This window comes from Natator depressus, chromosome 7 (genome assembly GCF_965152275.1).
Source record: "Natator depressus isolate rNatDep1 chromosome 7, rNatDep2.hap1, whole genome shotgun sequence".
NCBI classification, from domain to species: Eukaryota; Metazoa; Chordata; order Testudines; family Cheloniidae; genus Natator; species Natator depressus.
Genome location: NC_134240.1, coordinates 40942209 through 40956008, shown reverse-complemented (window position 1 = coordinate 40956008; position 13800 = coordinate 40942209). Strand labels below are relative to the sequence as shown.

Sequence of the window (13800 nt, the reverse complement as noted above, 5' to 3'; positions counted from 1 at the left end):
GGACATGAAGTTTTAAATTCAGATAACATCAGAGTGCTCTCTTTGTATCTAAGGAATGTAACCTAGATTTCCCCTTTATTTGTACCAGGTTTTGGAAAGCATACTGGTAAATTAATACTTTGATTTACATGAAACTTTGAAATAATTTCAGGAAGAAGTTTAGGGTACTGATTAAGAACCACCTTGTCCTCATAAAAAGTAGTATAAGGGAATCCACCATCAAGGCATCTAGCTCACTAACTCTTCTAGTCAAAGGGCTTGTTATTATTAAAGCTATCTTTAATAAAGATGAAACAAAGAGCAGCTCACTAGAGATTCAAATGGGGGAGACATAAGCTGTGCTCAAAATACATTTAAAGAGTCCTATACTGGTAGGTACAGATTCAATAAGCCCTTTTAAAAGTTTTTCACCAACATATGCAAAAAAACCCAATTAATTTTCCATTAATGTGAGTATGGAATGCTGCAATGGCTGCTAAATGGAACTTTAAGGAAGAGAGAGACAATCCATTGGTTTTAAATGTAACAAATATTCTAAAATAAGTTACATGGGAGTTGAAACTGTGTCAACATTTTTATCACACACTCAAAACACAAATCTTTTCCACATAAGATTGTAGCTTTTTCTTGAAACTTAGATAGTTTCTAGCATTCATTAGCATTTGCTGCACTTCAATAGAGCACAATTTTTCTAAATCTGTCAGTGGCCTATTGCCCAAGTTGTCAGATGTAATGACTGGGAATCTGTGTGGAAGATCTTCCCTTCTTGCTGGGATAGTGAGACCATTGTTATTGGAAGCATCTTGTATTTGCTGTTGGATAAAAGGAGTAACTCACTGTCCCCTCTTGCCTCACCCATGCTGGAACAATTAGAATCACCCTGGCTAAATCCTGTCTTATTTTCTTTAGGACTTTTTAGGGTGGGGGGAAATGCATGCATCACACCCATTTCTTTATCAAGGAAAAAGACGTGTGTCAATTATTGACTTTCTGAATCCACTCTTGAGCAAAAGCAGGGGCATCTCATATTGGATCGGGTGGTGAATAGATTTATGCCAATGGCTGAAAATGTTCTGAATCACTGATTCCTTTAGAGACCACTCATACATCAGTGAGGAATCCCTGCTCAGTTGATCTGCTATCTTATTGTGTTCTCCTCTACACATAAGGCAATTGGATAAATGTTGTATGGGATATAACAGTCCCAAAGTTTGAACTCATTGCATGATTGAGACTAATGAGCTCCTCTCTGTTTGTGCAAATATTACGTATGTATTGTCTATGGCCACATAAGTTACTGCCTTCTGCACTTGTGGAAGAACACTTTGAGAGCCAGACAGCCAAGCCCTAAGTTTTAACATGTTTATGTGCAGCAGATGTTCTCTGTTCATGAGAAGACCCAGCGTTCCAAACAGAGAACAAATGATCTGAATGTCTTTTTCTAATTCTTCTTCTGACGGAGCCCTTAGGAGCCAATTGTCTAAGTAAGTGAAAATTAAAATCCCTTGCCTCCCCAAATATGCTGCTACCAGGCCAGACATACGGTAAAAACGCTGGACACAGTGGAGAGGGCAAAGGGTAAAACTGTATATTGGAAATGGTCTAGAGCAAGGGTAAAACAGATATTTACAATAAGAGGGTCTTATAGAAATACTGAAGTACACATCTTTGAGATAGAGAGCAATGAACCAATCCAGAGTAGACAGGGCTAGAGCCAATCAGAGCCAGGGTTAGCATTCTGAAATGAAGCTTCCTGATGCATCTGTTTAAAGCTCTGAGATCTAGCACTGGTCTGAGAATTTGATTGGGATGGGGTGGGGGTGGGGTGGAGGTATTGATTAGAAAGTATCAGGGAAAGAACTGTTCTTCTTCTATAGCTCCTGCTTTCAATAGAGTTTATATTTCTGTCCTCAATACCTTCTTGTGGGAAGGGTCCCTGAAAAGGGAGTGAAGGGGGATTTGCATGGAGGAATGGCTGTCAAAGAGGAACAAGGGGGAATGTACTGACTGTGATACCTGAATATATATGTAGGTGCTTTCCTTCTACAAGGAGGAAATAACCCCAGAGATCTTGCAGTGGAGTGTGTCTCCATCAGTTTTTTTTACTAAATAGTCCATTCTCTTCAGAGGGTAGATCCTCTATTTTAGATTTGGTTTCCATAGATAGACAGGATGACCATAGCCAGACATGCCTATGGAGAGCTACTGTGGATGACACAGAACTTAAGGTGATCAGAGACATCCGCTAGCTCATGAAATTGAATCGCATTCTCAATGCTGCAGCTACACCCACACTGTCATCTAGAAATGAACCACTTTCTAGTTCCATGATTTGCTGGAAATCATTCAGAGGAGCTGGTTCCTTGTCATCAGAGCGTGTGTTGCACTAAGGCAGTGGAATATTCCCTGGATGTCAGGTCTGGGCATCTCAGATCTGGATGACTCATATCCATAGGTTCAGATGGAAGTTGTTCCAGAACCAGAGAATGAGGTTCTCTCAAGTGCTAGTGGTTAAGTAGGGGATGGCCAATATGGGCAGGGCATTCATGGTGGCACCTAAGGATTTAAGTCCTTAAATTAATCTTGCCATTTACCCCAAACTGGCATCACATCACTTGTTTGTTGTATAGGATTCCAGGAGTTTTCCTCTGAGGAGGGAGATGCTTTTTTGGAGGAAATGGTTGAATCTTAGATGTGAGTGTTGGATCCAGCCCTAGATCAGATTCTGAAATAATAGGGGAGATAACTGAGGTATGGAACTGAAACATGGAGACTGGTGATACGGTCTTTCTCGGCAAGCCAGTTGGAGTCTAGGAAGTGGAAATATGGACTTTGGAGATCTCTCCCACTCATGTCTTGGTGCCATGTCATGTCAACATCCTAATCTAAAAACTATCCTAAAATCTAACTATAAAACGTCTTAACAATAACTACACTAAAAGGTAAAAAGGGTCTTTTCTAGCTACAGATCCAAGAGGTTCATGTCCTTTCACTGCTCTGATTGGAAGCAACTGAGGCAGCTATGGGTGCTACACTCCCTTCTACAGCCACGCCTTTGAGCACTGAGGTGTTGGGTTGGTTGGGAGCATGAGCACTCTAACAGGAACAGCTATCAGAAGGTTCCATCATCTCAGCTGGACCGGTAGGCACATCCCAGAAGAGGGAATATACAGAGGACACTTGAAGAACTGGCGTCTAATTTTGTTCTGCTTTAAAAGTCAGTATGTAAACCTAAATCTAAAGATGAAGTTTACTCATATCCAGTCTGGGGAAGTGAGCCAAAATTGGAGTTATCCTCTGAATACGAGCCAGAATATCAGCTATTGTGCTCACACTAGTTGCAGCCTGTTAGGCTGGAGTGCTAAAAGTGTTAAATGGAGTCAAGAAGAGATGCTGCCTGACAAATGGTGTGAAGTCATACTGTCCAGTTCACTCTTTACACACTGATCAATCAGGAAGGGACTTTGGACTTACTTTTTATTTGGACAGCTTGAAAAGCAGGGGGTGAGATCACTATTGTATGCCAAAAACCCTTGTGAAAAGTCAATGAGTAAAGAAAACACAGAACTGATAGCATGAAGTATGCCATGGGATGGGAGTAAAACGCAAATGACACTTTTCAAACATATTAGTATCAAACTGTAACAATAAGATACATTTAGAAACAACAATAGCAGCTGCAGAGGATGTTGGTGCTACTTAGTCTGCTCACTGATTACAAAACAAAGGAGAAAAATAAACCATTGATTAAAGACGTAGGATGCATGTGTGTTATTGTGTGGGTATACCACAAAGAGGACAGGAGACTTGTTATGGGTTTTAATCAGGCCACAGCTTTATTATATAGATGTCTGGGACTACCCAGCAGGTAAAGTGTACAGTGCAGGCAAATCCATGCTTATTCAAATCAATTCTCCGGGGCTTTCACCAGCCCCCCTTTGTTTCCATCCAGGTACCCCAGCCGACCTATGGCTTGGACCTTACCATCTACCAGCCTCGTAAGAAGGTTAAGGAGGGCTATGAGAATTGGGGGAGGAGGGAGGAGTGTTTGGCTCCCTGCCATACCAATCATAGGAATCCCTGAACCCCCTCCCCGTTCTGTTCCTTTATCCAGGACCTCCTTTTAAGTCCTTTACCAGGCCATTTATCTGGTCTCTGGCTGCCCTCCCTATGGAGTACCTGCACTGAACATCCGCCCAATATTACAAAATAAGTTGCGACATATGACCTACCACCTTTTCTATTCACCAGAAAAGGTCCATCCTCACACCCGCTGTAAGGAAGGCGAAAAAACCACACTCCACCAAAGCCAATTCTGGTGGTGATGGAAAAATTTCTTCCCAGCCCCCCTTTAAAAGGGGCGACTAGCATAATACCCCATAGGCTGACTCCTGTTCCCCTTAGGTGAACTCACTGAGTTTCTGACCTTCTTCTCCCCGCCACCCAACCACAGAGCAGAGCTGCCCTTCTTTGGGTAAGCCCAGACAAATTCTGCCCCACCTTTAGTTGTGGTGCAGTCATTCTGCGTAAATGATACAACACAAATACAGTACAGAAGTAGGGTCTATCAGCTAATCATATATGATCAGAAAAAGAAATGAGCTGTGAGCAAACTCCACTGTTCTTCTGAATAACCAGACTTGAAATCTTGCTATCCTATTTTTGTCCCTTCTCGCCTTTTCTTCCAGTATCTAAGCTCTCACAATACCCTATTACCTCTACCTTCACATCATCTCTAAAATTCATTCTCTCCCCTCCATATGTACCGCATAAGTCTCTGTCCACCTTTTGCTGATCTCCTGCCTTGGCTATTGCAGCTCCTTCCTCTCTGCACTGCTCACATCTCACTTATCTCCACTTCTCCAGCTACTGACAAATTATCTGTCACTTCGACTCTGCCACTCCTATCTTACTATTGCTTCGACAGCTTTCTCTTTCTGCATTAAATTCAAACCTCTCATCCTTGACTTCAAGGCTATGCACAATTATGTTCTTTCACATATTTCTATCTAATCTATCTGCACCATTATATCCTCCTACTCTCACCTGTGCCTCTTCTCTACACGCCCTACCCCTCTTCATTCAGATCTCTTATGAAAAACATATTTCTGCTTTGATGCCTTTCACCATGGAGACAAATGTATTAAAAAACCCGAGTCTTTGAATTTGGTTTTGGATCTTTTTCTGGTGCATTATGTGCTGAACTGTTCTGTCTTATATAATATGCAAGATTCTTTGGGCAAGGATAATTTCTTCCTGTACATTTTGAACAACTCCAAACACACTGATAGAGTTTAATCATTGTTTTCCCTCCATGATTGTAAAGTAAAGCACGATATAACCTAAATAACTGTGTGGAGAGGCAATGTGTTTTCTTAGTATCTATTCATTACACACATGCTGACTAGCAATTATGGCAAACTAAATTGTTATACATTCCATAACTGTCTTCTTAGAAATTTCTTGTAGTGTGGCTTCAAACAAACAAACAATGTTCAAAAGATTAAAAGGCCCTGGAAGTCTCTCAGTAAACTCCATCTGGTAGATACATTTGTCATTTCTGAAACTAAGCAGGCCCAAAGTCTCACCAAGCTGTGACAGTCTACAAAAACTCAAGCTGAGTGGGAAGGAATTAGCCTCTCTGGCACACAAAGAACTTGTGGTAATTTACCATGTTCCCCCCCTCCCTTTCATATTTGGGTTATTAACATCAATGCAGCTTCTGGGTAGCTGTGCTTCAGTGTCATATTTCAGGATGTAATTACCCTTACAATAATAAAGAAAAGGAAAATGCTTCAGTTGTTTATTTTCCATGTGCATGTTGCAGTTATAGTGAAATCAGTTGCTGTAAAAGGACAAAAGAAAAAAAAACATGGCAAGTTTTCTGCTAAATCTTCAATGAAAAAGTTTGTTTCACATAGATTTTTAGTAGTCTACACAGAGAAATGGGGATAAAAATGTGAATTCTGGAAAAACTAGATCTACGTTCAGAAAGAAAGGTTATGCTTAGATAGGTATACAATCTATCTAAGCATAATAAATCTACAATAAAATCATGTCACCTGGAAAATGATTTCAAAACATTTATAGTAGAATAAGAATGAAATAAACTGCAAATGTTTTCCAGTTTCCTTGAAAATAATGCACTTTCTTGTTACTTACATAAGCATATCATTTACAGAGAGCTTCCAGCTGTGCCTTGTCAGCCTAAGGACCAAATGCATTCTGCTGCTTTTCATTTTCCCAAAGTGAGGTTTTTAGTTTTCTGAATAACTTATTAGATAATTCTCTGCACACAGAAGAGAGCAGCGCTTTGTCCCCAGGGAAAGAAGCTATTTCAGACTTCACTAAGGAGTCATCTATCATGTTTCAACAATCCCCACTGTTGCTCTCTTTGTTTTAAAGATATCAGTCTGATTTTGTTTCATTTGCAACCGGAGACTAAATGACACCAAGCAGAATCTACTGTTAGGTTAGATTACCAGGTAATATACATTTTACATTTTCAATTATTGCTTACAGCATGGTGTGGAATGGCTTAAACTACATGTTAATAATGTGGTATTTAATACTTTGCAAATATGTTTAAAAGTTAACAAGATTTGTTCTTTATAGCAAATACTATGTATAAAAGCTTTTCTAAATTAAGAAAGTATGCAGTATTGGGTGAGCTGGGCTTCTTTGTTCCATATGAATGCTTGGGATAGCTAATCATAATTAATTTCTATGCAAATTAATTTCAATAGCAGTATACTAATGTTCAGAAATAATTTTAATCCTCCTGCATTGTGAGAGAAAGTGATTAACTCAAAGAGATTTCTGAACTTACTCTGAATAGAGTCAGATAAAGAAAATAAATAATACTCTCTGTGGAATGTTTATAAAGGATCATGTGTTTAGAAATTAACTATTTCCTATCACATAAGGCAAAACAACAAAAAGACTGAACACAGTAAGAAAGAAAAACAAAATAAGTGACAAACAATTAATTACACATTGTAGATGAACAGTAGAGAGGATGAAGAAACTTATACAAGCATGACTTAAACATTTCTGTAGAAAATATGTCCTATTAACCCAAGTGATAAAATATACACTATATCAGGGAAAACTGTTGTTTAGTGTATTAAGCAACAATTACAAGAATATATTAATTTCAGCACAAATCAATACTAGATGCCCAAGTCACAGTGTTGGGGATATGCAATGATTTACAGTTATTTTAATTGTTCAAATCTAATTTTGTTTCAATTTTCATTTGATTAAAATTTGACTACACTATGTTAAATATTATTTTATGTTTGATCATTTAAGAGTGTCAATAGTGGGCGCAAAGGGTAGTACCAGTTGATTCTATGGCCTCATCTTACAGGTCAAGGACACTAGTTGGAAAAAAAATTGTAGCATTACATTTTTAGTCAGCACTGAGAAATTAATGTTCTTGATGCTAAAATATAGCACTTGAGTTCACATATATCAGTAGAAACTGATTATATAAACTAGTTTCACTTTACCTTACAGAAACTGTAGTTACAGTGTAGTTTTACTCTTTGATACCTGTAACTACTACTACATTCACACAACTGGAAGGATAATTCCAAAGATAATATAATGCAGTTGATAGAGCTGAATTCTAAAAATACATGCATGAAGTATGGGAAATGTCTAATAAGTATTTCTGTAATTTAGGTAAACCTCTGGTAAAATGAGTGAGTGGTAATTAGCTATCAGAACAATCACTGTTTATTTGCAATGCAATTCTTGTGTAACTACAATGTAATTAGAGTCACAATATTATTAAATATAACCTAAAGATTTAACTGTAAAGATGTCACTGAGTGCTTGATGTCATGAAAAAACATGCTCAAGGCTTCTCCTTACAATCAGCTCTTTCATTCAACCCTTTTGAGGTTTGGCCATCTATAGTTCTGTAATCTACTGCGCAGATTTATGGACAGTCAAAAGAATGCAAGTCAATTACAAATCACAAAGAAGATTAGGCTGCTTGCCCTTTGTCACATCTGCAATGTTAGGTATCAGGAAATAAGCAAGCTTTGAAAAAGGCACCAGTTAGGATAGTTAATGAGTTTCTGTGTGTTGGCATGTTCATTAACATTTGTTTCTCATAAGAAAAAGGTACTAACATTCAGTGCCACAGCGCATACAGCATAATGAAGGGTGTAAATCTAGTAATCAAAAAAGGCACTTAGGTATAATAAATCCTGGATTCTGTTCACAACTCTGCCACTAGTTCTGTATATGAGCTTGGGTGAGACATGTAACCTCACTGTACCTCAGTTTACCCATCTGTAAAATAGGAATAACGCATACCTACTTAATTAATGTTTGTTAAAGTATTCATACAGCCTCAGATGAAAGTAGCTAAACAAAGATTATTATTATAAAGAGGTAAGTACAAATTTACTGTTCTAAAACTTATTTACTACTAACTTCCTGTAAAAAAACAAAATATGAAAATTCTGCTATGAGTAGCACGAAAAACATGGAAGCCACCCGTCAAGGTTCCCTACCCACTCTGAACTCTAGAGTACAGATGTGGGGACCCGCATGAAAGACCCTCTAAGCTTATTTTTACCAGCTTAGGTTAAAAACTTTTCAAAGGCACAAACTTTGCCTTGTTTTTGAACAGTATGCTGCCACCACCAAGTGATTTAGACAAACAACAGGGAAAGGACTACTTGGAGTCCCTATTTCCCCAAAATATTCCCCCAAGCCCTTACACCCCCTTTCCTGGGGAGGCTTGAGAATAAACAAGATGAGCACAACCCCCTTGGATTTTTAAGACCCCAAAAATCCAATCAGATTCTTAAAAATCAGAGCTTTATTAGAAGAACAAAAAAAAGATAAGAGAACAACTCTGTGAGATTAGAATGGAAGATAATCTTACAGGCAGTCAAATTCAAACATAGAGAATCCCTCTCGGCAAAACCTTAAGTTACAAAAAGACACAAAAACAGAAATACACATTTCCTTCAGCACAGCGAATTTACAAGCCAAAACAAAAAAAACCTAATGCATTTTTTAGCTAGATTACTTACTAACTTTACAGGAGTTGAAGGGCTTTCATCCTTGATCTGTTCCCGGCAAAGGTATTACACAGACAGACAAAAGCCTTCCCCCCCCTTCCAGATTTGAAAGTATCTTGTCCCCACATTGGTCATTTTGGGTCAGGTGCCAGCGAGGTTACCTTAGCTTCTTAACCCTTTACAGGTGAGAGGATTTTGCCTCTGGCCAGGGGGGATTTTATAGCACTGTATACAGAAAGGTGGTTACCCTTCCCTTTATATTTATGACACCACCATATGCTTTGTATCAAGAAAAGGAAAACTTGGCAAACCTGCAGTATTAAAATGACCTGACACATTAGCAGAAAAAAAAATCACGGTGATTAAAAAACTGTTTTAAGATCAAGAGACTGAGACAACATCTTACAACTATCTATGCACCAATATAAAGGCATTATTTGAAAGGGGATGTGCTGATTTCATTTCACTAAATTACAGCAACTGCTAACTGGTTATTCATCTATCAAGACTTAGTGACATCCTCTAACTCAGTATTATTTACAATTACACACATTATGTATACAGTCAACATCATAAACCAAAATCTAGTTTAAGACAAAGGACAATAAAATCACAGAAAATATAGGTTTTTGTGGGTGCTTCATGTTATAAGAACTACAGTATGAAAGTTTAATGCCCATGCATTTGTACTGTAAATATGGGATTATGGCTTCCAGTTTTTGTACCAGAGAAAAGATCTAAATTTCTCATGCTCTGACATTGACCCAAGATGTCATGCAAGCAATCTCATCACTAATACTGTGCAAACACAAAAAAAATCACAGCTATTTCCTAGAAATATTTTTTGATTAAATGGATACCTAAAAAGACATCAACTACTTAACTTTACCTTTCCTAATATTAAATGTACTAGATGTCTTCTATTTCAGCATTTTAAATGGATGTTGCTACTGTAATTTGTGAAACTGTAAATATTAAAAGGAACTTCATTTTTGCCTCAGTTGTTGGGATCCCAAAATATTGCCATTTTGAATTCTGTTTTAAATGAAGTCTAGTTCAGGTGAAAAAATTATTCTAGCTCCTAGGGCAGAGGTCCCCAAACTATGGGGTGTATCCCCACTAGGGAGAGCACAGAGGAACGTTCGGGGGGGCATGGCGGGGCCCAGACCTACCCCCAGCCTTGGCCCCTGACCATGGCCTGGCCACGGCTTCCACTCCCAGCTCTGATCCCAGACCTACTTCCTGCCTCGGCCCCTGGCCGTGGCTCTGTTCCAGCCCCAGCTGCGACCCCAGCCTCAGCCCCCTTGCCCCTGTCCGCACCTGCCTCCCCAAGCAGTGGCCCCACTCCTGGTCCTGTCTCCCAGTGGGGGTGTGCGTGCAGACCGGAGTAAGGAGGGGCATGACCGTGAAAAGTTTGGGGACCACTGTCCTAGGGTTATACAACACTTTCTCTTAAGGCCATGACTAATATTCAAAAGATTCTGGACACTTAACAGAATTTAACTAAAAATTTCATTTACAAGAACAAAAGGTCAGTATGGCTAAGGAAAGCTAGTGCCAGAACAAAATCCCTAACAACATCTCCCCAAAACACAAATAAAGCCCTACCGCACTATCATAATCTATTATTTGCTAAGCTCTAATGAACTCAGTGCTTTACAAGGCACAAAGATAAATACAAACCCTGCTTGAAGAGCTTAGAAAAGAAAGGAAAGTACTTGCTTTAAGCCTCTCTTGGAAGAATGCCACAGATTTAGTCTAGTCTATAAAGATGGCGGGTTATAGCCCACGAAAGCTTATGCCCAAATAAATTTGTTAGTCTCTAAGGTGCCACAAGGACTCCTCGTTGTTTTTTTTAAAGATGGCGAGGTGTATTCCAAATCACAAGTCCTCATCAAAGAAGGCCCCACTTTCTCATATTTGTAGGATAATAATGTTAGCATCTACAAGATTGTCACAACAAGTCAGAGGACAAAAGCTGGTGAAACACTTGTCATAAGTACCTCTTTTTGGAGTGCATTCCACACTTGAAAAACAGCTGTGTGACATGCTTGCTGTATTCCAGAAAATGCTGGAGTCATGTCTAGTGGTTTTTTTTTTAACCCTACTTGTTGGTGACAGTAAACATAATCTGATGACTGGTTCAGTGTACTAACTCCAAAAATACAACAAGGAGTCTGGTGGCACCTTAAAGACTAACAGATTTATTTGGGCATAAGCTTTCGTGGGTAAAACACCACTTCTTCAGTAACTCCATGATCTTTAGCTATTTTGAGATGTGTTTTTAATAGTGTAGGGAACAACTCAATATGGAACAATCCTTTTGGATTATAGCCCTTGTGTTCTTCACTAAAGATCATTTGGGACACAACAGAAAGAAGTGGATTTGCCAATGTGTGAAGAACCGTCATTCCTGAGTTGCAGAGGTCAGGCAGCCATAAGCAACACTGGTGGTCAAGGGTTGGAGAAAGCATTCCTTTAATTACAGCCATCAATGAACTCTTGTCTGCTGTCTGGGCTGGAGGCACGATTTGTATCTAACAGAAAAATAACAATTCTCACTCTGACAATACAATGAACTACCACCATAAACTTAAATCTAGCCCCAAATGTACCGCCAGTTACTTATTAGATGAGCAGTGAACATGTATTTGAGTGGTATGAATCTGGAAATCTGTTCCATATTCAGGAAGGGATTTCCAGATCCATGCTGCCTGAACACAGTATCCCTGTATCCAGGTCTATATTTGAATTCAAGTGTACTGCTCAACTATAGAGAGTCACAATTACAAGACTGGTTAGAGAGCTCTGTCATTACAGACTTTATCCAACAGATTAAATTGTCCATGCCAACCTGCCATTTTGGGATATGAGAGCAATCCAGGGTGGATAAAAATCAATGATTAAAAATTTTTTTTTAAATTGATTTTTTAAATTTAAATTGGATTTTGTTAATAAAATACTTTTTGAGGAAAAACCTATCTAAAGATAGTTTTAATTAAGATATATCTTTGAGCTATATGTCTCATCATGGAATAGGGATCATAAATTCTAATTCTATAGTATGAGACAATATAGTCATGTAATGCTTAAGAAAAGTTCTGTAAATGAATGTCAATAGTTCATCGATTAGGGACCCAATCTTATGGGGTTCTAGGGGCTTCTGTATAGATTATTTAGGTTAATCTTGCTACCTACCCAATGGGACTCAGTGCTCAGTCTAGAAGATACCATCAGAGATGCTTAGTTTTACAGTTCTCAAACTGTGGATTTGTGTCTCCAGAGATAACATGGTTTCAGAGTAACAGCCGTGTTAGTCTGTATTCGCAAAAAGAAAAGGAGTACTTGTGGCACCTTAGAGACTAACCAATTTATTTGAGCATAAGCTTTCGTGAGCTACAGCTCACTTCATCAGTATGCATCTGATGAAGTGAGCTGTAGCTCACGAAAGCTTATGCTCAAATAAATTGGTTAGTCTCTAAGGTGCCACAAGTACTCCTTTTCTTTTAGAGATAACATGCTTGTTAACAGCAAAAATGTTTTTAAATAAATAAATAAATAAATAGAGGTGAGAAGTAACAGACCTCAACCCTATTGTCCCTCTGCAAATTTATGTACAGAGTCAATCCCGTACCTCTCTCTAAAAGTGCAAAGTTTCAAAAAGTTCAATAAATAGAAGAATGTTGGGGGCGGAACAGATCTGGACAAAGAGAAGAAGTCTGGAGATAAATGTGAGAAGGGAGGGACAGACAGTAGAAACAAAAGTGAAACTGTTGAGCAGCATATTCCAGAAGTCTTGAGGTCTTTCTGAGTGTAGCCTTCATTGATTTGAGATCTACCATACCATTCTCTCACTAGAAAGGAAAACCTACAATGGCAGCAGGCCATAAAAGAGAATCAGTTTGGGAATAAGAACCATTCAAGAAATATATGTTTGTTGATGATGTTTTAAAGAAAGTCACACCAGTCAACTGGTGGAATTCACTTAAGCACTTGGATTCAGAGACTGTTGAAGTGATAATCTCACTTTTAACAGCAGTAGCTTCTTCTGACGGTGTAGAAAGAATATTTTCTTCCTTTGGACTAATTCATTCCAAACTGAGAAATCATTTGGGACCTGAAAAAGCAGGAAAGCTGGTTTTTCTTTTCCAGATGATGAACAAACAGGAAAATGAAGGTGAAGATGACTGAGTTAGCTGCAGAAGCCAATATTTTAAGTTTCTTATGTGGATCTGGCTGACATAGTCAATTTAATTTTTTTTTTAATATTTCATTTCACTATTTTCATTTAACTATTTTATTTTAACAAAAACAAACCTGATTTTAAAAAACTTGAATGTTTAACTAAATTCAAAAATTCATATGCTTGTTTTGCTAAAATATTATACGTTTGCTGTTGAAGAAAAAAATCCAGAATACATAACTTTATTGTTTTAGTTAAATAAAACAATTTAAATGTCTGTCTGGTGATGTTCTCCTCCTAATACATCATGGCAAGAAAATCCTCCAAATATTAATGATTAACCTGTTGAATTGGAGATAGTTCACCTCCCAATGACTTCATAAATATCTGCTTCAATTACCTTTGGTAAATGAAATAACCAAACAATCATTCATTTTCTGATATAGCTGTAAAACTAGTCTGAAAAGTTTTTAAAATAAAAAACTTAAAAATGTATAGTGTGTACCTTCTAAAAATGAAACCTACATCTATCTCTAAGTTGTGAAGAATATGTATTAAGGTTATAACAAC

At 38.1% G+C, this 13800-nt stretch overlaps 2 protein-coding genes across 7 annotated transcripts in view; one reads left to right on the top strand and one right to left on the bottom strand.

Moving 5' to 3' along the window:
- The window catches only part of CENPP (centromere protein P), a 310225-nt gene that overhangs the window by 79638 nt on the left and 216787 nt on the right, over positions 1-13800 (bottom strand). The gene's annotated exons all lie outside the window — the stretch shown is intronic.
- ECM2 (extracellular matrix protein 2) overlaps positions 6331-13800 on the top strand; it is a 42885-nt gene continuing 35415 nt past the window's right edge. For 2 of the 4 annotated variants that reach the window (XM_074958204.1, XM_074958203.1), the window contains exon 1: positions 6333-6485. The gene's annotated coding sequence lies outside the window, so the exon portion shown is untranslated. Of the gene's footprint in view, positions 6486-13800 lie in introns of all 4 variants that reach the window. The other 2 variants (XM_074958205.1, XM_074958206.1) reach the window with 2 other exon arrangements.